Raw genomic sequence first — 27475 nt, 5'->3', positions numbered from 1 at the left:
GAGATGATGCTGTTATAGCAAAAGAAAATACATACTTTTTGTAACTAGAGAGTAAGGTGAAAAACATGGCCTTTTGAGACTTCCTACTCCCTCCCTTCTTTGCCTTTTAATTTCATAGTGGCCTTAGGCTGCCTAATGCCACCAGTATGGAAAACATTTTAAAGGACCTTTTCCTTTCATTCATTATTTACCACTGAGTGCACACATGTCCTGAACAGTCATTGCCCAGATGAGATTGTGTAAATCAAAATCCAAAATTCACACATAAGTAAACCAATGCACCTTAAAAACAAGTGGCCTTTCATTTGACTCAGCTCAATGACCAGAAACTGTAAATTATCTCCGAGTGCTCCAGATCAGATGCGATATAGCTCTGGTTGTGACAGGAGATGTGAGTTCAATTTCTGATTTAGGTCTCAAGGGAATTTTCTACACCTTGAATTAAAAGGGCATGTACCATTTGACTGTTTCCTTGAACCCCCTCACACATCATTCGCCTGCTCTTGACATAATGCCAGAGAAAGCACAAGGATGGAGAGCTGGTTATTAATTTGAGTAGTCAAGAGGAAGCAAGAAGCCTGAGCTACTAATGAGAGCTGAGTGAATGCTCAACATTCTCTCTGGCTCTCCAACCCCATGAACTCACTTTGGCTGTGCTCATGTTTCCTTTGGGGTTCACTTTCCATAAGCACTCCAGCTGACCAGTTTCTTGGCAGGAAAAATCTCAGAAGCAGCCAAGATCTAAAGAAACATTTAAAGAATACTTGTGGAAAAGGAATTTTCAGCTTGTCAAACTCCACTTTCATCCTAGCAAACAGGTCCTCGGTGCTGCTGTATGTGTTCATCTAATCAGGGTGCAGAGAAGATGCCACATGATCAACCTGCCCAACAAAGCTTAGACCAAATTAGTTCACTTCTGAGCATTGAGAATTCACAACTAGATGCTCATAATCTGCCAACATTTTCCAGCCAATTATAAAAAATACCACATTCTGAAAGACCAGAAGCTGTGTACAAAGAGGAGACCTTTTTATTAGAAAAATCTCATCATCAGCCAGAGCTCCATTCACAAACACAAAATCTTTTCCCTTCCTTTCTGACTATGATGTTATCCAGCTGGAATGACACATTGCTCAGTGGTAATCTAGACCTCAAACACTGACATTTTTGCTCTGTAATGTAGGCTCAGTCCTAATTTTCACTTTTAATCTGCTATGCCATCTCTAAATACTATGTATTTGGTGACAAAGGACAGGTCTTTTCCCTAGAACCACAGAGACTTTCTGAAGTGGTTGGGACGATATTGAAGGGACTCAGAGTAAGAACAATCCTGCTTCCCAATACAGCCACTCTTACTGGGTTCACTACGAGAAGTACCTTAACCACAGATAACCTCAGTGACTTTAGGCAATGAAGCAGATACATTTTTCACAGCCAAGCTGAGAAGTTCTTTCAACACCTATTTGGAAGTCCTCTGAAGTTAAAAATTATTCTTCCATTAAATCCCCAGACAGTGGATTAGTTGAATGCAAAGAAAGAGGATGATGTCCTTTGGTATGTACACGACTCCCATAAAGTCACTACTTGTCTTTCAGTTGAACCAATGGCCTCATATCAAAGATCATTAAAGAAAAATGGGTTCGTTTAGTTCAGTATTTTGATTTAAAACCTTCAAACTCTTTCTCTTTAGGGCATGTGTTCACTGGTCAAATAGTATTTAGGTCCTTTCCCTTCTCTTCCCACATTTAATCACAACATTACTAATGAAAACAAAAAAAGAAACTCTAGCTGGGCCTTACATGATTTAGGTACCAAGTAAACAGTACTTAACAGTTCTAATTGAAGGTCAGTAAATCCCCAAGAGATTAAATGAATCCTGCAGTGAGATGTGTAAATCTCACTGCCTTTTACGGCATCCCAGCCAAGACCCTGTGCTGGGTTGTGCAAGACTTAATAAATGTGGTATGCACTTAATCAAAACCATTTTGCCACCAAAGGGGCAGCGGGTGTAAATCACAATTACTCTTGGCACTAAACCACTGGCACAAAGAGGCCCAGCAATGCCAAACGTCACTGGGCTGGCTCCTCGCGCCTACTCAGCTGTCTGGCACTGCGCGCGCGTCTGAGCGCCCGCTTGCTGCTCGGCAGGGGGAAATCCAGATGGGAAAATAAAACACACCAAAGGATACTGAATGCATAAGGGTTGTGCCTCTCTCCAGCTCGCTCTCCACTTGCCTTCTGCCAGCTCTCACCCCAATTTAGTAACTATTAATAAGCTAAAGCACGGAGCTTTGGCAACAGCCTGACTCTTTGCAGCTAGACCCTGTAGATTTAATAATCCCATCATAGTTAATGTTCCAAATTGTATTTCAAGGTTTAATAACTGGTGCACCGAGAGACTCTGGAAAAAGTTTTTGTGAAGCTGGTTTCTTTTAGCCACTCAGGAATTTGGAATGGGTAAAGAAAGAGTGAACCAGTGATGCTGACGATGTTAAAAGTATTTTCCAATCTAAACAATTCCATGATTCTATTGCTCATGATGGTCATCACCCAGGAACTTTTACCCATTCCTAGATCAGCTACCAAAGCCAGATTATGGAACAAGGACAATGGATTCCTCAAGAGAGTAATAATGTATTTTAAAATAGGTGAAGACAAAAAATGGACGCTCGGTTCCAACACGGAAGTTCAAAATAGCTACATAATAGAAGATCCCAACTGATCAGTTACTAAAAAAGAGAAGGTCATGATGATGCCAAGCAGCAGGGAAAAAGCAAGAGAACCCCGAAGTCAGAGACTGAGTGGTTAGAAGAGATGGAAACCTCTTTGTTTTCAAACAACAAAATTGGAAAGATAGAAAAAGATCTAGTAATTTTATTATGAAAACATTTGGGGTTCATAAAGCACATTCAACTCTTAATTCATCTGTAATCTCAAAATCTTCCAGTACTTCAGTTTCCCAAGGGGCTGATCCCTGTATCTGTTCTAGTAACAGATCTTTTTCATGGCACAGCAGGTAAGATCCAAGCTGCTTAGCTTGCTGTTCCCAAGTCTTAATTTAATGCATTAATTCTCAGCACTGTCATACTGGGGTCTTGGATGCATCTGATGAGTTGTTCCCAAAAGTAATTCAACGGTTCTCCCCACTGACACACAACTGTAAAACAGCAGCTGATTTACACTGGTAGCTCACCGTAAGTCAGGAATAAAGGGATTCTCCAGCACCACAGTTGGTGGATTGGGACAATGGGCTTCTTTTCCCACCAGCAACAAATAGCTAAAAGCACACAAGTTGCCCTCATCTCCCTGCTTTCATGGTTTTCCTTGCCACCAGTCTCATTCTGCCACCTCTTCTTCTTTCACCTCACAAAGTCACATGTTCATTCCTTTATTTCTTTCCTGTTTCCCCTCTTTATTATCCCCCCTTCTAAGACATTTTAATATTTTTTCCTAATATTTTGTTCCATGCTGCTCTTATTTCTCATTCTTCCACATTGCAGTTTCCCTTTCTTCCCCCTCTCTCTCCCCTTCTCCCCCCTTTCCCAGTATCTTACTCTTCCCTTATACGTTCTTTTCCACTCTTCTCCTCCCCCAGTGTGCCTGGAGCTTGAGCAGAGAGTCGGCTGGAGCCTTAATTGCTGCTCCCCTGCCTGACGTCCATTGGAGATGACATCTCCTGAGCACAGAGCTGCAGCCGTCCTTTTGCATATTCCCTCTGTCTGAGCACATCAGGAGAGATGTCACAAGCAGAAAGCTGGAAGCCCTCACAGAAGCGGGGAGCCACGGAGATCACTGAAGCCAGCATGAACCGTTGGAGAGGTTGGTAAACCTTGCTTCCACAACGGGTTCTTCCAACGCTTTCTGCACTGTTGGTCTCAGGCTCAGAGCATTTACAGGAACTGACATATCCAAAGTTGCACAGCAATGTTACACCAGGGTTTTTAAACAAAACAAATGGTTGTGTTCAACTCCATTACAGCTTCGTGGCTCCCTGTGGGAGGGTGAATTTCCAGTAATTGAGCAAAGATGGTATTTCATAGCATAAGGGACACCAAGTACTTGCACCATTTTAGACCTGATCTTTAACTGAAAGAAGGAGCTGTTCACAACACAGAGAAAGGAACAGCACAGGCAGCTGTGCCCATGCACTCGATCCCAAGACCTGACACCAGAGCTTCCACACATTCCTTTCCCCAGAAGATGCAGGCCACGCACACTTCAGCTCCTGCTCCCACATGGCCTTTCCCCAGTTACTTAACTAAAACAGTAATTACAGTATCAGCAACTTCCCTATCAACTGATTCTCCTCTGGTCTCTCAGCTATTTAGCTGAATTAGATATTCAACTCCTTAACCCCACTTTAATCCTGTAAATACGCTTCTCCCCAGATCTGCAGATGAAATCCATGAACTACAGAAATGCCAGCATGTCGGTTTGGTTCACATCAGCAAACAAGAGGGAACTTTCAGCAGTGGCTGGAAGGACTGAAACTCACCCTGTAGTTCATGCAAAACTGCTTGAACTTCGATCCTAGGAAAGTTTGGTCTAGCACTCTAAACTGTAGAGGGGAGTACAAGCAAAAAGGAAATCCTGATGTCCACGTCCTATGCAGTATTTCTTTAATATCATCCTTGGCTCATACACGTAATCAGGCACACCAATAACTGCTTTTGGTTTGCTGAAGTAGCACCTTAAAAAGCTTGAAGAAACAGCATTTTCACCAAACAAGCAAATACTCTGCAGCAATTACAGGTTCTGTATTCTGTTTCATGGTTTTATCTTAATTCAAAATGTCTTCATTTGAATCTTCCTTCAGTTTAAGGAGTTGTTCTCCTAGAAGACCACTATGTCATCCACCAAATGGGCGAGTTGAATAGCAAACTGTTGCTCAAACCTTCAATCTCACCTGCATGGCTTGCTTCAGAACTCGAGTTCAAAGCCATAAAGGCCTGTCCTGTTCGCATAAGCTCAGCATCCCTCACATGTAATTTTAAAATGCACCACCTCCAAACTCACACAGGAACACATAATGTGCACTCACATACACATCAGCGACTGAACGCAGTTCACATTGTATGAGAGTCAGGAGTGGAGTTTAGAGCAAGAAAATAGCTTCATTTGGTGCCTCTGAGACATTTATTTTAAGATTTTACCTGAAATGGACTGCAATTGTCACACTTTCAAAAAACAAAACAATAAGAAATGGATAGCTTCAGTGTCTTGTTAAAGCCATCAGGTGCCAAAGTGTCCATGTTTCAGTTAACCACCACAAAGCAAGACCTTATTTCAGGATTTTCAGTGTGTTCACATTTCAAACCTGTGACTTTTCTGTGTTTGCTGTGTTATTACACAGGGGCAGTGCAGTTAAGAACAGACCATGCTCTGCAGGCGTAACACTGCTAAACACGTACAGATCAGGAAGGGCTTCCCAGAGCAAGGTAAGTGTCCCCAGCATCACATTCCATGTGAAACTACTGAGACACCAAGAAGGGAAATCAATGCGCTGTATGACCACAGGCAAGTTAAGAACTCGTGCTTCCTGGATCACAAGTCACTCTTAGTTCTCATCATACAGGCTCTGAAATTGCTCCATTGCACAGAGACTTGGGACAGATGCTGCTGTTTTGAACACTGTAAGTTTTTAGTGTCTGCCCACCATTACAGTTACCTTTATAATAAAAATTACCCAAATGCAGTTAAAATACTCGCAAAGTAGTTGAAGTGTGTTTACCTTACCTAGCTACCAACTAGCTATTGAACACCTACTCATCTCCACTTTCACTCTTCTGATAAGTTTCTGATGGACTTTACAAATCATAACAAAAATCAGCAGCATATTTATGCAGTTCTGTTACTAACAGGCTTAGATACTGTATTATGTCAAAGTAAAGAAAAGAAGTAACCATGAAACTCACCACCTGAAACCCAGGATTCTCAGCCAAGCAGGAACCTATCAGAGAGGCAGTCAGTGAAGCTTTTTACTACATGTAGGCTCCACAGAGCGCCATGAGGCTCTCCAAGTCAAAGTACAATGTGTTGGTAGCACATTCAGTGTTACCTCTACAGAGACTTAAGGTCCACATCTACTAGGGGTAGAGCTGGTGGGAGTCACTTGGCAGCCTCAGCCTGGATGAGAACTCTGTGAGTAAACCAGAACTGAAGCCACCTGAACACTCTTCCACATTCACTTCATGCTAACCTGTTCTGGGAAATTACAGCTACCAGTGCAGGACACAGCCATGTTCTTCACTGCCTTTTAAATGGAAACTGCTGCTCTGGAAAGCAGGTCCTCAGACACCCAGGCTCAAAACACAGATTTACATTGCCAAAGAAAAATACAATGACTGGTACATAACCCTTACTCTTTAGTCAATAAAAATTTGATCTTGCAAGATGCAGCCACTGTTCCAGGCTCTCTAAATCCTCCACTAATCTCACTGGCTCCCAGAGTTCCAGATCTATAGCGCAATTTAAAAATGGCACATGGACAAGAAACACAAACCTGCTTTCCCCATTTAAAACTGTTACATGGGACAAGGGGTTTTGATTTCAGCAAAAATGTTTGTTAACAACCTATCAGACAGAGAAGGATTTCTGTAACTTGCTTAAAACACTGGAATAAAAGCAGACAAGATAACCAGGAAGAGGGCTCCTGAATGAATTACTATGAATTACCAAGTTGGCCCAGGAAAAGCAGTTCCAGGTTTTAGAGATAAGGCAGCCATGTATATATAAAATGAAAAAAAAAAATTAATAAAGAAAGGAAAACAGGGAATTATGGAGTCATTATGCCAAATTCAAAGAACAGCCATACTGCACAGAGAGTGGTCTGAAAGTAAAACTCAAAGTGTATGTATGTGCTTGTGCATGACTATCCAGAGATCAGATACACCACCCCAGCTCAGTATTTGTCCTCCCTTCTGTGATGCTGTGACACGTTACCTAAGCACACACAGCCATTTCAGAATATATGAACCTGAACAGACAGCTAAGGAAGGTCTGATTTACACACTGAGGGTAACAAAGAGAAGACAGTAAACTGTTTGTTCTACTGGGAATAACTGGCAGGGGTTTTATTCCACCCATCTTAAAAAAAAGTCAGTTGGTGCTAAAGGAAAGGCCAAGGAAATACCAAAACACAGGTTTGCTGATCAGCTGAGGCTAAGTACAAGATCACAGGCAAAGAATGAGTTTTAGTAATTTTAAAACAACTTCCCTTTGACCAGAATATCTGCAGTTTTGCAACTAGGATCGTTACATTGGAAAAATTGCAATAACTTTCATGGCTTTGCTTCATAAAGTTCTAAGATCAGAAGTTGTCAGGAAATTTGATTTTTCCATCTTCTCTAAGATGTGTATCGAAATGAGTAACTAATTCCCTCTAAGCTCCCTCTAAAGTAGCCAAGGTGGGAAGTTTGCCTAGCTGCACACAGAATGGGATGCATTCCCTGTTATTTTTCTGGAAGTTAGCATGGATCCTTCCTAATCACAGTGTTCTAATCACAGTGTTCCTAATCACAACACCACGTTTTAAACATTGCATGCAATCATCTGTTTGAAATCTCAACCAAGCAAAACTGGTGCTGTATTTCTGACAGGGAAGAACCATCCTCATTCACCTCTATTGTTTTTAATCCTGGAGCCCCAAAAGGACAGTTTAAATGTCAGTTATTGAATTGTTTCACTGCTAATTATTATTCAAGTATTTTTGCTGAAATCTGTGTCCCACAGCAGGAATGCCCACTATTGTTTCACAGGCTGGTATGGAAATTTTATGCAAATTCCAAAAAGGAATGGCCCCACCCTACTCGTTCTTTCTTTCCCCTAGCTGTAGCCTGTACCAATCCTTCCATCTAAATCAATACAGATCTTCACAAGCAGGAGAGCTGGGATAATGAGAAAGGAGGGATCTGTGTATGGCACTGCTGGCTCAAGAGGTTCAAAGAACTCCTGGGAGGGGAGTGTGTGCATACACACACCCCCCACACACTGTCTCAGCTGCAGAGTTCCCACAGCTCCAGCTGAAGTTTCTCAACAGGAACTTCTGTTTTCATACTCAGGATGTAGATTTTTGTTTTGATGGCAGTAACCAAAAAAGGAAAGTGTGAAGACAGCTCAAGAGAAGGACTATTCAGTATCACAATCAGTAAGAAGGGACTTTTATTATGTCTTTTATACATTCCCCCTCCTAAAATTCTCCAATTTCAGTAGAACTGCTACAGAACTCCCCACCTTCCATTCCACTACAGGATTCCCTTTCCCATGGCTTCATCTGCAGGTCAGGAAGGAGAGACATGAACAGGAGGCATCGAAGAACTTGGCTGCCTGCAACTTGTGCTGGTGCAGGCCAGAACCTGGATGGAAGGTGCCAGTACCAGTCCCTCAGCCTTTTTCTTCACCAGTATCAGCTCGCCTACGCAAACTAAACATCAGTGACAGCAGGAAGTTAGAGACACTCCAAGCATCTTCAAGTCCCCCTATTTTCTTAATCATCTGAGGAATCCATCTGCCTTTCTCTCTCACACCCATCCTACACCTTACGTACTCACTTACCTAGTGCATGAGAAAAAGCAAAACTACTGATCACTCTTGCCTGCCGTATTTTCCATGGTTTAGGATTTGAGCAGTCACTGTGTGTGAGTATCTGACAGGATCCAGGTTGCTTCCAACCACCAGGCACACTGGTTTGCAGAGACTCAACTGAAAACTGTGGCTGATCACCAGAGAGGTTCATGAACATCCTCTTCTACAGGGAAAACAAGCTACAAAATTAGACCATATTTTTTTTTGTGTGTGTGTGTGTGCGTGTGTGTATGTTTTGTGTGTTGCTTCTTAGGCTTTAATTTTAAAATTGTAACCTACTCACAGACAAAAGAGGCATCCTTGGTCCCATGCAGTATTACAGAACCACTATTACAAAGGAAAAATATCCTCAGGTGGCATAAGGAAAGGAAGAGATTCCTGGAGTAAGCCATTTCCACAGCACTGACAATACAGTTGGAAAGGCTTGAAGACCTTTGTATTCAGGAATGGGCTGCAGGCAGATGCACACAATAAAACCTAAGAGTTTCTCAGAAATACATCGAGGTGATTAGTTCAGTCAGCTCAGCCAGGCTGGAAGACCAAGACCACACAGAGGGATGTTTGTCTGGGACTCAATCTCCAAAATCCTTGCTTAGAATAACAACAAAAGACAACGTGTTAGTTTAAGGAGGATCCTCACTCTCCCACTGCAGTGAAACTCTCCAGTCATCACTGACATCATAGCACAGGTAGCATTTGCATCCTGAAGGCAGGCAAAAGTTTCTCAAGCTCTTAGAAGGAGGAAGAAAGGAGAAAATTAAGGAACCTTCCATAAAGTAGAGAAAACATATCTGAAAGCCACATTTAAGTTAACCTAATTTTACTTTATTTTTTACTGGTATTTTAGAGGGTGCGCAATCACTAAACAGTGTTTCTTCAACAGTAAGAAAAAGCCCATTACAGAGGACTGCCCCATTTGCTGTACTAGCTCCAACCTATAGCCTGCCTTCAGCAAGATCAAAGATCTAAGTGAAACATAGAAAAGCAAAACTAATTAAGTAAAATTACCAGGCTTATAACAATTCAGAAGTGCAAATGCTCAGGCAGTGCTAATCCATTCCTACAGTAAAGGTCCCTCTTTTAGTATGGGGATCTTCACTACTACTGCACTGAGTGCCCTCAGCTCTGGAGGGACAGGGATGTATCAGCAGTTACAAGTGCCATTAAATATCCAGTCCTTGTGGAATTAAGACAGGTTGTTCCATTTCAAATTTTAGCACATGGTTAAACTCATGATTCTTCCCTTCAGCTTCTGTTTTTACCGCACTAGAAAACTTCAACCAATCACTGGCATGCACCACACTTGTCTCAATTTTCCATTCCTGTTCCCAAGCTCCTCATACATCTCTGACCACTGGCAGATAAAGCTCTGCTAGAGGACAGGGCTGCCGCACAGACACCCAGGCTGTCCTTGCCCCTTGGAACACGTTTCCCAAAGAAACACAGCAAACCTGTCTCCCTTTCTGCCAGACAGGTATCTGCACCTGACTCTGACAGAAACTAAAAACACGGTTCAGAGCAGAGTTAGTGTGTTAGGGTGAGCAGAGATGCCCACCCATGAACACATGGCTGATAGAAATTTGTGAGATAGCATTTTATGTATTTACTTATGCATGCCTACATGCAAACTATCCTTAGCTTATTCTCTGGAATACATCTCTAAAATCCCATTAATCTCCAGCAAAAGCAACACTTCATACCCAGAAGATTCTTGCACTCCTATCTTCTTGAGTAGATAAAAGGAAATTTTCACTAAATTTGTAATCTCTTAGCAAAATACTGACTTCTTAAAAATTTTCAGCTTGTGTGAAGTAAGGGTTTATTAAGTCACCATCAATGGGGATCATATGAAATGTCAACCTCCCATCCATCCCTCTCCTCTTGCTCTCCCTGCCCCCCTTCTTAACCCCTCCCTGGCTCCTCTGAGCTCCCTCTGTCCTAGCCTGAGCAGCTAAAGACATTACTGACAGACACAAAAGGCGGCAGAAATCAAATAAAAGGCAAACGCAGCAGCCGCAGGTCAGTCTTATATAAATATTTATGCTGGAGGAAGGCTCAGTGCCTGAGTAATGACCTTGTGGCTGGTATTAATAGAGATAATGTGAGTCTGTAAAGACATGCTGCCAGAGAGAGGGAGAATTTGGAGGGTTATAAATCTCTGCGTCGGGCTGCAATGCTGGCTTGACCTTTACACTGCTCTCTCTCCTGCTTTCCATCTTTCTTCTTCTTTCTTTTAATAAGAGAGAGATTGGTAGAGCACTTAGCAAGGGGAGGAGTCCCCAAATCCAAACCATTTGCACAAGAGGATTTGATGCAAGTCAGAATTCCCACAGCAACAAAAATCGGAGCGAGGAATCCAATATATGCTGTGTTTACCTACATGACAAACACAGACCTGCACAGACTCCCCTGTGCACGTACCGATGTGCTGATCAAAAATCATGGATAGAAACATGCACGTATACTTTCCATGACTTGTCTGAATGGAAGTACATATTTGCATCTATATATGCATATATCTATGTAAATATACAAATATACAGAAAGTCTCTGTACCACATACATGAATGCTCCCAAAAGTAATCTGCACTCTCTCGTACCTATATAACAATCACAGCAGAGAAGGGGAGCTGCAAAGAGCAGCTTTAATGTAAACTAAAGGCCCCAGTGAGAGGGATTGAAGTCTCTTCTGTATTTCTGCCACATACAGACCTGCAAGATGAGGTTTCAGTAGCAGATAAAGGAGAGGTAGGAGCAAGGTTTTGATCCAAAGCACAAGACATCAACCTCAAGCACTGCTGTCTCTTATTAAAAGGTGCTCCTACTGCCACCTAAGTTCCAATGGAAATCTCCAAATTATTATAAAGTGACTAGGACTGAGATCTGAAACAGCCTCAACAATTCCCTCTTGGGTGAGCATAACTGGGCCATTAGTCTTGAGTCCCTAGAAGATTAACCCTTTAGCTTTCATCATGTATCATGTCATCTGTGCTTCAGGCAGACACTCAGAAACACATGCTATGGAAAACAGCAGCATTCAAACTACAATTCTGGGGCTAAAAGATGGAAGAGAGAAAATAACAATTTTGTGGGTTTTGCTGGCTTTCCTCTGTAACACTTGAGTAAAAAGAAAGCGAGAAACCACAGCAAATGTGCATAAAGTTCCATTTGGTAGGCACTTAGTCTTTAATATAGATTTATGTCTCGGATTTTTTTCTGAAAGAAACCCCCAACCAGCCAAGCTTATTAATATTTGATAGGAAAGTAATTTGGTAGAAACAGGCTCCACAATCTTTTTAATTCAAACATCTAAATGACAACTTTGTTATTTTACTGCACAGTGACTCAGAGCTGGAGCTGGGTTTTGCTGGGTAATGTACAAAGTAAGATACAGAAAGTTCAAAGTGGGGACAGACCATGCAACGCTGTTGGTGGGGAGCTGGACAGTAGAATCTTTTGAGCCTCAGAAGCACTACTGGACCTACAGACCAGATTTTTTAACATCGTTCTGAGGCCCAGCAGGTATCAGCTACCTGAGAAAAGGTTTCAGGATGGGGGCAGACTGAAGAGTTGCTGCTGAGTTCTTCAGAGAGACAGCAGAAGGCAGACAACCAGTCAGGCTCACCATGGCCAGGCAACAGCACCTCAATTAGTCTGACACACAGTTCACTTAAGAACAGGGGAGAATGACAGCTGATGTTACTGACAACACTTCTGGCATCGGCATCACCTAATCCTGGTTCTGTGGTATTTGCCTTGATCTCTATGTTGCCCACCTCCAGGACTCTTTCCTTGAGTTTCTGTTCATTTCTCTTCTGCACTGATGATTTTCATCATTGTGGCACTAACAGAAATCTTAACCTACCATGGCAGAACAGTGTCAACAGGTACCCAGAGTATAAACAAAACAAGCTGTTACAAAGTCTCTCTGCTCTAATAAAGTCACAGTATCAGAATTCACAAACCAATCTCGCACTACACAGATAGTTCTTCTATTTCTATTTCATTCTACATGAGCTTCATTCAAAGTGTTACATGAAAACCAAAAATCAGTTCCAATAATACTGTCCTCTCTGAAAGGATAAGCTGTTACCAAATTCCTGATCCATACTGCACCATTTCAGTCATTTGGGATCCTGACCTTTTTCCCTACAAGGCATTTGTTCCATGTATGACTTGTTTTGATTTTTGAGCTATGCTGCAACTACCCTGCAGGCCAGGATTTGCAAGAACCTTCCCTAATACATGCAGACATCTCTACCGCAGGGATATTCCAAGAAGTTACTAAGTACATAGATGTCTGTGAAAGTTCTGATTCTTTGGTTGGTATATAATCTATGGTTAATGCCTAGTTAGCTCATTCATGGATAATTCATGGTTAGTTATTAACAAATGTAAGAACAACCAAGAGCTATATGTTGAAGCTCTTAAATCATGGAAGTAAACATGTCATACACAAAGGAGAATGTATGATTTATTCAGGAAGACAAACATGGAGCCAGGTGACCACTGGGCAGCACAGATCATCCCCACTCCAAGAAACTAAGCTTGTCAATCATCTGAGAGAAGAAGCAAATGCTTGATTCCCAGGCTAGGGATACAGGAAGGTGAGAAGATAAAGGTTTGTGGCTTAATTCTGTCTCTTCTGAATAGGTTTTTCATAGAAGAGAACAGGACTGTGTAATGGAAAGACAGAATGGTGCCCAAGATATTTTGATTGAGAGTTCAACACACCAGAACATCTTACTGGATAGTGGACTGGACACTCACAAGTACCCCTCTATTGTTTGGTCTGTGAGGGAGCTGGATGTCACCAATGAAGCCTGGGGCACACTAGTACGTGCACAGCAAGATGGAGACACAAACACACCACACGGGGACAAGGAGCATCTGAGAGCATACACAGTCATTTCCAAACATTTGACCCCTCTGAGCAACACTGTTCCCCTGTATAAATAATTCCAAGTGAATGACAGCAGACACAGCAAAGACACCCCACAACAGAGGATCATCCCATATATTTTACAAGTACTTTATGCAAACTGGAAGAGCTCCAAGAGGAATGAGCTCAACCCCACACAACCTCAAAGCCCAAGATAAGACTGTCATTCAACAAATGTTTGAATTATTCTGCACTTAAGTCAAGATCTATGCAGTGGAACGAAGCTTTCCTGAGCCTGTTTCATTATTTCTGAACCACACTTTTATTTGGACACACAAATTTGATTCATTTTAGGGGATGGATGTTTGAGCAAGTCTTGCCAAGGTTCCTTCCCTATTGCTGAGCTATTTACAGAAGGACTGCTCCTCAAGCAAAAAAAACCATCCCTGAAGATCAAAAAAAGTTTTTCCTGCAAATTTAGGTAACTGCTACATATTCCAGTACAATTAACATGTGTTTCTGTAACATTCCAGGAAGTAGAAATGCTGTAGTATCTCAGTGGCCCACTACAGAACACAAATATATACACAAAGCCCCCAAGCAAAGAGAAACCAGATGCAAACTGTACAAGGCTACTCATATTGGCAGAAATCTCTCCATATAAAGTGGTTGCTGAGCAATTGAAAACAATGAATACATTCCTAAAATATGCCTACTTGTGCATAATTCATGAACAGAAACAAACACTAAATCCATTGGATAAACTGTGGACTATGAATCGTTTGCCCTGCTCTAATTATAATTCCATTTCAGTCTACTAATGGTACCATAAACCATTTGAGTTTCACCCTTGTGGTTTATTGCCTCATTAGCTCTCCTTTGAAGTAATTAATGCCTTGTCAATTTACCTGACTAGAGCTCCCATGGTGGCTATGGGTGAGATCCAATGAACTCCATACACCCAGCAGACCTGGAACTTCTGCTCAAGTGGGAGACTTCAGGCTCTTTGGCACGGGGGCTTTCTGTGCTCTTGTCCGTACAACAGCTCCCACAACAGCCCACACCTACACACAAACCTGACTACCATTTTTGAAGGCTACAATATAATGGACTTAAATTTAGATATGGATTACTGGATTTCTAGGACAATGACATCAGGTAGAATTATTGAGGCGAGGTGTGTATTATCTGAGTTGGCACTTTGCAGTGACTTTGTTTTCTGTCACAAACCCTCTCATGTAAACAATCAGCAGATCTTGGGTTGATTGTCTAAAGTTAATACCTTAAGCTTAGCTTCACTGAAAAAACCTCTTGTTTTCATCCATTCTTCTCCTTTCCTCAGCTAGCCAGAGATCTCCTTAGTCCAACAGAGGGCAATCCCAAGCTTGGGCACAAAATATACTTTCAACAACACAGCAAGCGCCATGGTTGGATTCAAACTGGACCACACGTGAGAAATTCAATAAACATCATTTGTCAGAAGCCTTTGTCGGCTCACAGCTGTATTTATTTATAGGCTCCCTTGTTATTTATAGGTCCTTGTGCTCTATATAAAAGCTGTGCAAAGGAACAGTGGTCCTAATGCAGGGGGAAGGGAAGGCCAAGTGTTCTGCTGATTATACCAAACCAGAGTGTCTTTTCTAAGAACAAACAGCTGAGCATCTACTTCATCTCCTATCCCCTTCCATGGACATTGGAGCCAATAACTCTCAAAGCCTAGTTCAAGTTACTTTCAATTTAGCTACAAAAATCATTTTTAAGAACTCCACAAGTGTAGGAGTTCTCCAAACTTGGTATGCTGTTGACTCTTCCTCAAGTTAGACAATCTCTGCAGATGTTAACAACTACAGGATCTTCTCATCCAACATACAGGAACTCCTGTACCACAACCCTCTCCCTTCCATTCAGTTTAGCAACCTTCCCTCAGGCAATATCAAGGATACAAAGCTCAACCAAGGTCATTGTGTTGTGAAGAATAAAGTAGCACAGTTCTGTGTCCTCTGCTTATTGCCTGTTTTGTATCAGATCCTTGAATTCAAGTTTTCTAACCATACATCGGAACTGCTTTAAACTACCCTGAAGCCCAGGAACATTATGGCCAAGGTAACATCTTTGTTACTGAATTTGCCTGTTCTCTCTGGTGGTTGAAATAAAACCGTGACAATGAGAAACCTGAAGTGATATTTTTGAACCAGCTAGGGGGGAAAAAATAAGAAAAGAAAAAAAAAGACAAACCTGGTCAATTTGTTCCCAGCACAACATAATATAAACCTCAGAAAGAACTGCTGAGCATTTAGAGGTGGGGTAAGAAGGGAATTTCCCAGATCATCTCTTTATAATACACCACAAAAAAGGGCACAAACCCATAAATTCTAGCATATGTATACACACACCCCATGGACAGTATTTAAGAGAATACTTAATACTTCATAGTTCTTTACTTCAAAGAGTTGGATCCACAGTACAAATCAACATAGCCTTCTTATAGCTCCATTAACAACAAATCATACCTGCTAAGGAGCCAACCCATTAATTAATCAAACAAATTCATTTGGGGTTTCCACTAAGGATTATGTAGTAGTTTGAAAAATGAGGAAGACACAATAACACAACCACACAGTTATCATTTCCTCACCAAGTGTTTTAAATCCTGGGTGGTGTTCTCCTTATGCCAATTTACTGAGTATAGAAGCTGAAACAGAAAGAATATTCTTAAACAGAAAAAGCTCAAGCTCAGGAGACTCCACAGTTCATACTTTGAGGGAACAAAGAGAAAGTAACGATTACATTGGATGTTATTTCTACCCAGATAATCTTGAGCAGTGAAGAAATTTCCAAGTTACAGAACAAGAAAACCTTTCGTACTCTTCAAGGGATCTACCATTTCTAGTAAGACATTGTTGCCTTGCCAGTAGACTGTTCCCATTTGAAGAGTCATTAAATACCCTCAAAGCAGATGCTGATTGCCCTCAAAAAAAAGATAATTTAGAAAAGACTGAGGTTGGAAATATGCTGTCTGAATATCTAGACATGCTCCCAGTGAGGTACAAAACAACCTCAGCTACCAATGGATCAGGTCAGATGAGCTGCTCCCATGAGCCAGATGCTGGTGTCAGTCTCTCGAAAATCCACTGCAACTCCACTGCAGAAAACGGGCAACATTCCAGAGGTATCCTAATGAGACTAAGACTATAGACCTGCCTTCTGCTAAGAAACTGTTTTGGCTTACTTTATATACATCCCATTGAATATGAATTACATCTCCCTGCCATTCCACTCCCATTAAACTGATTTCCATGAAATGCAATCTTTGTTTCTTAAGGATTACGGATTTCTCTTTGGCCAAAATACATCAAGCCTTGTTCTTCTGGAGATTTAGTGGCAGTTCTTGCATTCCCCACGGCTTTTATTCGTTGGCAGAAATTGGCAGCAACACACAGGCATTCTTTGGCTGGGATGTGGGAGGGCAGGAGCACTGTTCGAAGAAACACTGGCTGGTAAAGCTTCATGTTGTCTTTGGCAGGTGTGCACTTTGCTGAAACAAAAGACTTAGGCAGGCTCTGCCAGAGCAATGTGGCCTGGGATGTTAATTGGAAAGGGAGGCAGCAGAAGGCCCTGGTGTGTTTGCTCAACAGGATAAAGAGCTCATTTTACAAGGGTTGATTCTGGGCTTGTAAACAGCATGGCGCAGAGAGCAAAGACAGGCTTTTCTCCCATGAATTACCAAATCCAAGGCATTTCCAGCAATGCCCAGCAGAAAGGAAATACCTGCAGTGATGCAATCCTACAGATATGGCTATCCTGGTTTACACACACTGCCTCAAATGCCAAGTAATGTCTACATTCTCCACAGCACAAATCTGCTCCCAGAATGAACCTTTGAGTCAATGTGGCACTTTCCACCCAGAGCTCCCCAGCATGAGTCCACTCAAATTTAAGCATCCAGAGAATTTAGAACTGTCCCCTCCCATATCTACAAAACTGATGTGTAAATTCACAGCTGCAGGAATTTGAAAGTCAGTCACGGGGTCTTAAAAACAAAGAGAGAAATAAATGAAAAGCAAGCAGTATTTTTGATTCCAAAAGAACAAAGTGGGGACTATTTTTATCTGCCTTCTCTTTTCTCAGCCATTACCACACTTAGGGAACACACTTTCAAGGATATTCTCTACCATTATCAAGACCAGGAATAAGACCCTTTAGTTAATGATAAGGTTTTAATGAAATTCCAAAGCATGACACACCCAAAGTACTGAAAGATTTAGTAACACTAAGGCAGATGCAAAATGAACATCACCTTTTCTTGTCAAGCCAAAAGAGATGACAGTAGCTCATGTGGATTTAATTTTATTTGGTTTGCATACCCTGCAGGGCAATTAAATCATTCCGTTTGCAGGCTGAACACTGCATGAAACTACACACAAGACAGATTCTTGACTGAAATTACATGAAAGTTATACACTGAAAGATCTGAGCTTGGGGCTTCAGCTGCAATCTTGTAACCTTTGTCTTCTAGTAGTAGGAAAAGATGACAGAAAACAGGACAACAATGCAAGAGGAGCTGGAAATAAATGCATTAAGGTGGACAATATCACTGTACTACTTTTTCCACCAGGAGCTGTTGTCTGTGCTCTACCCCACCAGGGAATTAAACATCTCAGCTAAGATAGTGAATAATTCTCCAGTGGAAATTACAAGGCTAAAAGGAGGCAGAGTACAAGAGCAAGAGCTCCAGCTGTAAATTTAAGCTGCATGCAGTTGCCAGCAGATTTTAAATGACCCCCCAAGGAAGTGGCCACTGTTTGAGGTCTTCTTTTAATGAGAGCAATTGCCAGTCATGAGTGCGTTTACCTGTCAAATAAACAACACTAGCTGGTTTGGGGGTTTTTTTGGACAGAGGAAGGGATGGAGACCTGGAGACTACTAACATTCCTGTTGTTCAGAACATCAGATGCTGTCACAAATTATGCAGACACGAATACTGGTTTTCTGGACCTCCTGCAGCAAACGGCACAAAGGATTTTAATATATTTTAGTGCCAGCCACTGCCAGTAATGCTATTAAAAATAAGTGTACTGACATAGCACTTACTTTGCCCTTTTCAGCACCCTCCTTTTAAGCTAGCACTTGCTGCTGGAAGAAAGCAGATGAAAGAGTTCATTTACCACCATGTTAAGCAGCCTCAAATACGATTTTTGGCAAAGGTTTCTTAACAAGACGTTTAAGGAAGCTGATCTAGCAGCAGAATGAACTTGCAAGCAGTTAGTGTCATAACGCCTCAAGTCAGTCAGAGACCTCTTTGTCTGAAGCTTAAGTTCCCTTTGTCTGAAGGAAAGACTTACGCACACATTTTCAAAAGCAGCAAAGCAATTAAAAGACAAATTCCTTTTGAATTCATCAGCCCACACCACACAAGCCACTTCTTACCTATCTCTTCCCTACAGTTACTTAGTTACTTACATTATTGATTACCATTAGCTAAATGAAGTCCTTTTGGATATAGGTTTGCAAACAATCCACCGCTCCCCAGACTTGTATCCCAAATTTACTACTTAAAAGCAGTTAAGAGAGGATAGAGGACAAATACATTTCATGGGGTAAAAAAAGAGAGGAGTGGGATGATCCCAAAGTCAGTGCTTTCCAAGGAAAATGTTAACCAAACCCTGTAAAGAGAAGTTCCACAGTGCATTTCAGACTCCATAAGAGAAGAGCTGGTGGCCAAGCTAAGAAGCATAGAGTGCATATGGCAAGGAAAATTGGGTCTGAGGGGATGATTAAAACCTTTCTAACTATTAATTCAGACATGCCATAGTCTAATATATTAAACATATTTATAAATCCATCTCTACTGAAATCCCTAAGAGACGGGTACCTGATCATATTCAAAGAACTGGGCTTCCATCTGCTGACTTTTAATGAGACTAAAACTCATCGGTGTTGCTCATAGGAACAGTACAGAGCCTAAGGAAAATGACCTGAGTGCTCTTGAAAAGGCAGTTCTGCTCAACCTGTAGCAAAAAAAGGGTCGGTTCCCAGCTGGGAGGTAGCGAGGAACCGTGGTGTTCAACAGGAGTTATGCAGGACAAAGTCCGCAGATGAATGCACTGGAAGCTGGTTTTTCCTCGGAGGGCACAATTTAAGGCATTCTGCTGGTATGAGAATATTGCTACTGAGAACACACCTCCTCACGAGGCAGCAAGTGCAGAGAGAACCAGTCCCCGCCTGAAACACCCAGCCTTGCAATGCCTTCCTCCACCCACAGGGATTTGATCCTCAGAAACTGAGGCTGTGTGCTACAACACTCCCAGGTGCCAGGTCAGCTCCTACAGGGATGCTGAGCTCCTGGCAGCCAGTGTGAGAAAAAGGAGGTTCACATGACACAGGTCCCACAAAATCCCCCACTTTTCCTTGTCTCAGTCATAGCTTCTGCTGCCTGTGCATCCAGGTACTCCTCCAGCAGCACAGGAGACATTCTGACCTTCCCTACACCTACTTCCAAATGACTTTATGAGGCATGGAGACTGCTATTAACTGCACTTATTTGAAATTCTACAAAGTACAGGAATTGCCCTTCATGTCTGACAAATACCTGAGTAAAACAAACCCTTTGTGGGCAGCTGTGAAATACCTCAACCATCACAAAATATTCATCATAATCCTTTATTGTCACAAACAGAACAGCACGTTTGTTGATAAGGATCAGGTGTTTGGAACGGTGCAGAGAAAGCACAACTCTTGGGGCACTAAGAGGTGGTTCTGCAACTGTGAGGAGAAATGAGAGGAACAACACAGCCAGCAGTTCTCTTGGCAAACCTCGACTTTAACTAGTGTTTGCTGTGCCAGAGGCAAGGTGGCAGTCACTCCATTTCCTTACCTCGCAGGGGTGTGAGGTGAGCTAGTTAATGTCTGCAGAGTACAAAGTCAAAGCTGACTATTATTGCTGGGGTATTACATCCTACCCAGCTCCTCTGCGCTGTAGGACAGGGAACACTGAGTGGAAAATTGCAAATGTAATAGCTGAAGTTATTCACTTTACAAGTTACCTCAATGTTTTTCTTTTCAGCTGTCAAAGTGCTTTATAAATAGCAGCTCAGCTAAGCAGCTCTCACCCTCTACAATTTGGTTTTGTTTGCTTCCTAACCTGGAAATGGGCGTCTCTTGTCTTTATTTCATTTCCAAGTCAAGCCCAAAAAGAAAAATGCTTGCAGAAAAATCCTGTAATTACTGAATCTGATTTTCATTTGAACTTTTGCTTCATTCATATGGTACCAACAACTTCTGAAATTTAATGAAACTAATGTAATTACAATTTATATGGAAGAATGAGTGGGAAAGTTTTCAAGTGGGCATACATATGATAGACTGTATGTCCATAAGAGAAAAAAAAATGTACTTACAGGATTAATACAGAGTCATTGGAACTGTAATATATGAACTAGCTTTCCTGAAGAACCCAGCCTCCATTTGGGCATTAAAATAAGTGGCTAGATTTTCGAAACTCCCTAGCTTCCACCACGCTGAGCAATTTTGATTATCTGGCCATAAAAATGTCTCAGTGAGAACTGCTGGGTGCCAAGCACTTTTGGAAATCTGGGCTCAATTGTGGGCTCTGAGCATTTAAGAAACCACTAGCTCCAAATGTTAATAGTGGTTGTATGAAGCAATGGGTCAAAGTCATGTAAGAGGCATATATGTGTCTGAAAGTATGTGTATTTTCTTAGCTTCCCTTAAACATCTAATCTGCATCCTACTCCTGCATGTTACCATGCAAAAAGACACAATCATGTTGCAAATCTTTCTCCTGAAATGAAAACAAGCCTCAAAATTCAACAGTGTCCTAAATAAGTTCTGCTTCAATGCATAATCTCACAGGAAAAGTATGAGGATGCTCCTTAATTTTCTGTATTCATCCAAATGATGCAGGATGGTGCCATCAGAGGATAAATTTAATTACCATTGCAGGAGGAGCCATAAAGTCATTAAGAGCTATATTATGATGGACAAGTTCATCACACATCTGGAAGTGACACTTTCTTTCCAATCCCACAAGAAAAACACAAAAAGAATAATATGATTGGAAACAACAAACACTGAACTCTAACTCACATCAGTGAGTGCATGGTTATGAGCCTACCACGACCTGCACCACTGCTCTTTTTAGCCACCATGAGCCTGTGTGGATTTGCTCTGCATTTACCTGGTTGCCTCAGACACCAGCTCACCACAGCCCAACTTCTCTGGACAGGTCTGGTAATGCCAACTCTTTCAGCAGTGACATTTAAAACTTGTCAGTCACCACTCCTTTGTTCTGAGCTATGTAACCAAAATGGAACAGAAAGAGCATCATGTAATCTAGATGGCCAATGGCATAAAAATTTTTGAATACTTAAGGAAAAAAGTCTCTGAAAACTGTTTGTAAACAACTTACAGCTTGAAATATATTAATATGCAGTATTTGTTGGTGTTTTCCAGTCACAGGTATAACTATATAAATGTTTATGGAATATTGATAGATAAGATTTGACAAAATTGTGTCCTCCTTTTTCTTAAAAATAGTTTTCCCAGCTCAATTTGCAGCTATACTACAGTAATGTACTTAACTCCATAATCTTGAATAATCTACAAGAAAGCGAGTAAATATCGACTGATTCAAAAAGCTGCAAAGCATTTGCAATCACTTTATGAAGAGATACTTTCTACTAATCCTACATGCCAGTCACTTTGATTTTGTGAGAAAAAAGTGTTGCTCAATGCCCCAAGGGACTTTTGCAGCTTTGTACAGATGCTGCTAATCTCAATGGTCAGGCCAGAATCACAAAAATAAATCAAACTCCCCACACAGACAGAGCGTCATTAAACATTAAATTAAGCTGGCATTAATTAGCAAAGCATTGGTTAGTAATTTAATGAGAAAGATGGACACAGAGAAAAGGAGGTAAAACAGGAAGACAAAAGATGAGTGGCAAAAAGAAAGAGCGGCATGAAACATTTTCTGCAATTGCTTTTCATGCTTTTAGAAGAGAATACACAATTCAATGAAGTAACACTTGAACAAAGAGTATATTTTTGTTCCAACAAACACTTCATTTCCCTCGAATCTGGACAGCAAAGCTTCCTCTTTCGAAAGTGCCTCCTATTGACTGGTAATAGTTAATCCCCTCATTCTTAGGTGACTTTGCTGAAGGGGGGTGGAGGGGAATCAGGAAAAGGGGTTTTGCTACTTATTTTACTTCCCTCACTGCGCTCCAAGAGCTCATGAAAAGTGTATTTTTACCTGTACCAAGATTTCCAACAACTGTGATTTAAATGTACTAATGGAAATGCTGGAAAAAAAAGGCAACTTTTACATGAGTAACCATCTCTAAATTAAAACAATGAAACTTCTGTGGTGAAAGCTTAGGCCAAGGTTTGTTTGCTCCCCTCTCCTCCACCCTCCAGCCCCTGCCTCTCCTTCTCTTCAGGTGCTTAAGAAATCAAGTGGCTGTTTTGTGCTTCAATGTAGTAGCTCATAAGGCAAATGGATCAGATAGTGCAGATCATGCCCTTTAGGCCTTTGCAACCCAAAACAATTTTTCCTTTTTAACTGCATAAGCCAAACATTTCTTCAAAGCACAACCATTAAGCTACACCAAACCCCTCTCATCTGTATCAGTCAGATACACTCATATGCCAGAAGAAGACTGATGCACTCCCACTCACCATCTTTAATGAGAATGAGGAAACTGTTGGAAGTTCAAGTGAGCAAAGCATTTGGAAATCTTCTCTTACTACTGCTATGAACTGTTCTCAATATGGACTGTTGGACAGAAAGGGCTTCTAGACAGCAACATGACCTCATGTGCAAAGTGACTCAGCTAGGAATCCGAGTGTGCTGCACAATCCAAGTTGGGCTCACTGTGCTTGCTCAGATCCCTGTGCAGTGTGAGATATCTTACATGGGAGTACAACACAGCAGCTGCTTCTCCCATACCGTGAATATTCAGCAACTGCAGCAAACTACAATTCCAGCAAGGCTGTTGAATGTCAGGAAATCCCGGGCAAACAGGCAGAGCACAAAGTTCCTTTCCATTTATCAACATTTCAGGACAAATCAGATATATGGTAGCCCACACTGACACTTAGAGGGCACAAATTACAAATGATCACCACTTGAAAAAAGGAGCCCTAGGCAGCCCAGCACTGATGGCCCTCATGTACTTTTTTGGCACAAGTAAACCCACTTGCATTATGCTCCATTCTGCACAAATGGCCAGATTTTCAGAATGGCTAAGATGCCTTTTAGGGTAACTACACAGATTTTTTGAATGAGTTAAACCCATCTGATGCATCCTGGATGGAGAAAATATTTTGAATCCTCATTTATTTGCCTAGGTGAGAAGTGAAGCCTTCAGGAAATGTGCGCCCCTAACACCACATGGCAGTCAGAAACATACTTTGTTTTGGCATCAAACAAATCAAAACCTTTTGAACCAGGCCTCTTTAGTATAAGTTTCCAACTTCTACTGGACCAGAATGTTCAAGGTAAACCATAAGATTATCTTTTCCCACTTCATTGCTACTTTTTGCCTTGCAAGTCCCATAGACGGGAAAGGGTCAAGAAGCAGGTTATTATGCATTCTTCCAGTTCAGAGCTACTTGTTTGTTTTATCCTAGAAGCAGCTGTATTTTAGTACTGACTGATAGAATGTATCATATATAATCCTATCCAGAGTGGCTACAGTACCTTCCCAGCAGGGAACTCTTGAGGAAGCAGCGACTCCCACCATGGCTGAGCAGAAGCTGTGGGCAGAAGCTGCAGAGCTCTACACCCCTTTCAGTCGCTGAAGACCTAGAGAGACACAAAAATTCACACTGTTACTCCCAGCATTGCACACCACAGACTTCCAGGAGATTTCTGGGGAGGAAAAGAGAACAGATATTTTCCCTTTTTCCCATCTGTGCTTTTATAATGAACTTCTCACACACAGACCTCACCATGCTCCCTCTCCCAGGCCTGGCAGCCCTGGCTGGTTCCCTCTGCATTGCTTAAGAGGAAGGGCCATGAAGCTACGAGGGGTTAAACTTGCACGTACTTTCCATCCAAAGTGCCTATGAATATATGCAAATATCTGGTTTTTTAAAACACCTGGTCACACTACTCACAGAAGTGAGTATATTTACCGGCAAATATTTTTTACACTGTCAGCACAATCATGCCTATATCACTAAACAAAAAATCACATGCCCAGAAAAAGGGATCTGGTTATTACAACAGCCCAGTGACAATTTGTTTCATTTCATTTAGCTTTGTTCCATCTTTCTCTCAAGAAAACAAAAAATCCATTTATCATCTCTGTGCATTTTTTCATCCCTGACATGCTAGGTCAGTCATAAAGCTGAGAATGGCTCTATTTTTTAACTTGTTTTAATACTTATTAATAATAAATGTTATGCAATTATATGCAGAATTAATTAGTGGCTCATTGTGGGCGCAAAAAAGATTTTATGAGATGTGCTGTATTTATGTATGGACGCTGCTGACAAGCAAAGATAAAGGCAAAGCTATTCTCAGTCTTTACAGGAGATAGAATTTGTGTATGTACATAAACATACGTGCCTGTAAACAACATGCAGAGGGAATTGAGGCCTTTGGGCGCTCATATGAGCACCAAGAGACCTTTCAGAACATCTCTGGAGTCCTTTAGAGCATCTGAGTTTCACTATCCAAAAATACAAATTACATCAAACCACTAACAGCCTTCCAAAATTTAATCAGCTACGCATTCATGCAATTTCAGTGTATAAGACTCCATTTTATTCTGAATTTCAGTTCTGTATCTCAGAGAACATTACTCTGCCCATTTTTCATTAAGTACAAAATTATTAAAAAGTCTATTTTTGAAAATACTCCATGCAAACGTCTTACAAAAGTATAAATAAAATCACCAAGATTTCAATCACAGCAGAAAAAAAAACATAAGGAAAAAAGACTTCTTAAACTGTCTTCCAATTTTAGTGCAATTATTCTTCCAAACTATACTGATTTTTTTGTTGCTGATTATCACACAATGTTCCTAAGGGTTTGTAAAACTACACTTAAGATTTGAAAGGAAAAAGAGAATGTGAAGTGTGGATTTGTTTTAAGTCAGCCAAAACAGGTATCTAAATAAATGCCCATGAACTTTGTTCAGAAAATAAAAATTATTTCAAATCTGCCCAAAATATCTATGCATTTTACACAACATTTATGCACATAGGATCCTATTTCAATGGTTTTCAGAGGCAGCAACATCATCTGCATTTAGCTGCCAGGAAAGAGTCATGATGGATTTGCAGTGTATATTTCTTTCCTATCTATTTTTGAACACTGCAAACATTGACGGTACCTTTGAATTCGATTTCCTCTGTCACTGGCTTTTAACCTGAGAGAAAAAGGAATATGAGCCCTTCTCTCTTGTGTACTTTCATGATTTGAGATATTTGGAGGCAGAGGGTCTGTTTAATAGGAAATTATTTCCTAGTATTTTCTGCCTTGCTTGGATTTCCTTTCTTTCCAGTATTTTTAGATCCCAAGATAAAAACCCCCTTGGTTTATTTGTGTTGTAAGACAATCCACCAAATAAAGCACGGATCACTGGGAGACTTTCTTCAATGAAAGGTCCAGTTTAACTGGTTCACTTTTAATTTAATGAATGGCTCTTTCCCTCAGACAAGGAGAAACCGCCACAGACATTTACAAAGACACAAAGCCAACACTGGGCTGTTTTATGTTAGTTTCTTTTATTAAAACATTTGTTTTTAACTTGAAATGTTCAAGGCAGAACTTGCAGATACAAATCCTTCTCCTTATAAAAATAAAAGTGTTTATATAGCCCATGGTAAATAAACCCTAATTAAATGTATCCATCAACTATAGTTCTTTTATATCATTTATTGTTTTCAGAATGTAAGATAATGTTTGAGGGAGACTTGTAATTAAATCTTTATCATATAGAAAATGCCATTTTTCTTTTGAATACTACATATCCTTTTCTTCTTTAGAAGGCTATCATGCCTGATAGATGCAGCTTCTTGCCACCAAATCCAGTACAACTTTCTGTCCTGTTTGGATGTATTTTGACATAAAACATAACCTTTTCATGCCATCAATTGCTGCCTCTAGTTTAGTCCAACTGGTAATCACTGGGTACTTCTACAAAACATTATTTCCTCTTTTCCTCCTCCTCCAAAGTTAAAATGCAAATAGCTCAGTGAACATAAGAGAAAGGGGGCGAAAAAGGGAAAGAAAAAAAAAAAAGAAAAAAGAGAAAAAGAAAAAAAGAAGAAGAAACAAGAAGCAGGCCATCTAATATAGTCCAGAATTTTTTTCATTGTTTTTACAGAGGTTTACAGTGAAAAAAAGGAAGGAAAAATTCATATTTTGTTTTCTGCCTTTCTAGTGGTTTGTGCTTGTTGTAGAAATAAAGTATTACAAATAGAAACCAGAGAGAGAGAAAGGGGGGGCGGGGGAAAGCTCGTTTAGTTTTCCTTTTTCATTTCCTTCGCTGGAATCCTGGTTTGGAACATCTGAAGACAAAAAGGATTTCAAAGTTCTACGTTTTGTTGCCGTTTAAAGGAGCCCTTAAAGCAGGCGCGGTTCGGGTTCGTGGTGTCACAGCGGCCCCTGGAGGCCGCGGCCGGGGCACGGCGGCCGCTCGGCCCGCAGCTCCCCGGGGATCGCAAATCGCTGCTCACCAACGCTCTTCCCTCTTTGCCCTTCAGCCCCCTTCAGCTGGGCTCTGACCTTGGCCGCTTCCAAAAGATTTTAATCTGCTAACTGTGAAACTAGAAAAGGTGGGAGCATGTACGGAGAACTGCTCCGAGTTAGTTAAAGTCTTCATGAACAAACTGCTTTGGTTTTGTCCTTGTAGCTGAACTCCCATAGTTATAGACTTCACATACGTTTTTTAAACTCCTATGTTTAATAGCACCATACTCAAGCAGGGAAAGTGTTCACCACATAAAGCAAAGTCTGTCATATTTGTATATAAT

General features: G+C 41.1%; 1 long non-coding RNA gene across 3 annotated transcripts in view; it reads right to left on the bottom strand.

Annotated features, from left to right (window-relative positions):
- Positions 1-17754: 17754 nt before the first annotated feature.
- Positions 17755-27475, bottom strand: part of LOC138119203 (uncharacterized) — a 63996-nt gene continuing 54275 nt past the window's right edge. For 2 of the 3 annotated variants that reach the window (XR_011155431.1, XR_011155432.1), the window contains 3 exons: positions 24189-24293; positions 18557-18595; positions 17755-18463 (listed from right to left, as the gene is read on the bottom strand). This is a non-coding gene — a long non-coding RNA (uncharacterized lncRNA). Of the gene's footprint in view, positions 18464-18556; positions 18599-24188; positions 24294-27475 lie in introns of all 3 variants that reach the window. The other variant, XR_011155433.1, reaches the window with a different exon arrangement.

This window comes from Aphelocoma coerulescens, chromosome 15, assembly GCF_041296385.1.
Source record: "Aphelocoma coerulescens isolate FSJ_1873_10779 chromosome 15, UR_Acoe_1.0, whole genome shotgun sequence".
Lineage (NCBI taxonomy): Eukaryota > Metazoa > Chordata > Aves > Passeriformes > Corvidae > Aphelocoma > Aphelocoma coerulescens.
The sequence above is the reverse complement of the archived record's forward strand: the minus strand, read 5'-3'. Positions and strand labels throughout refer to the sequence as shown.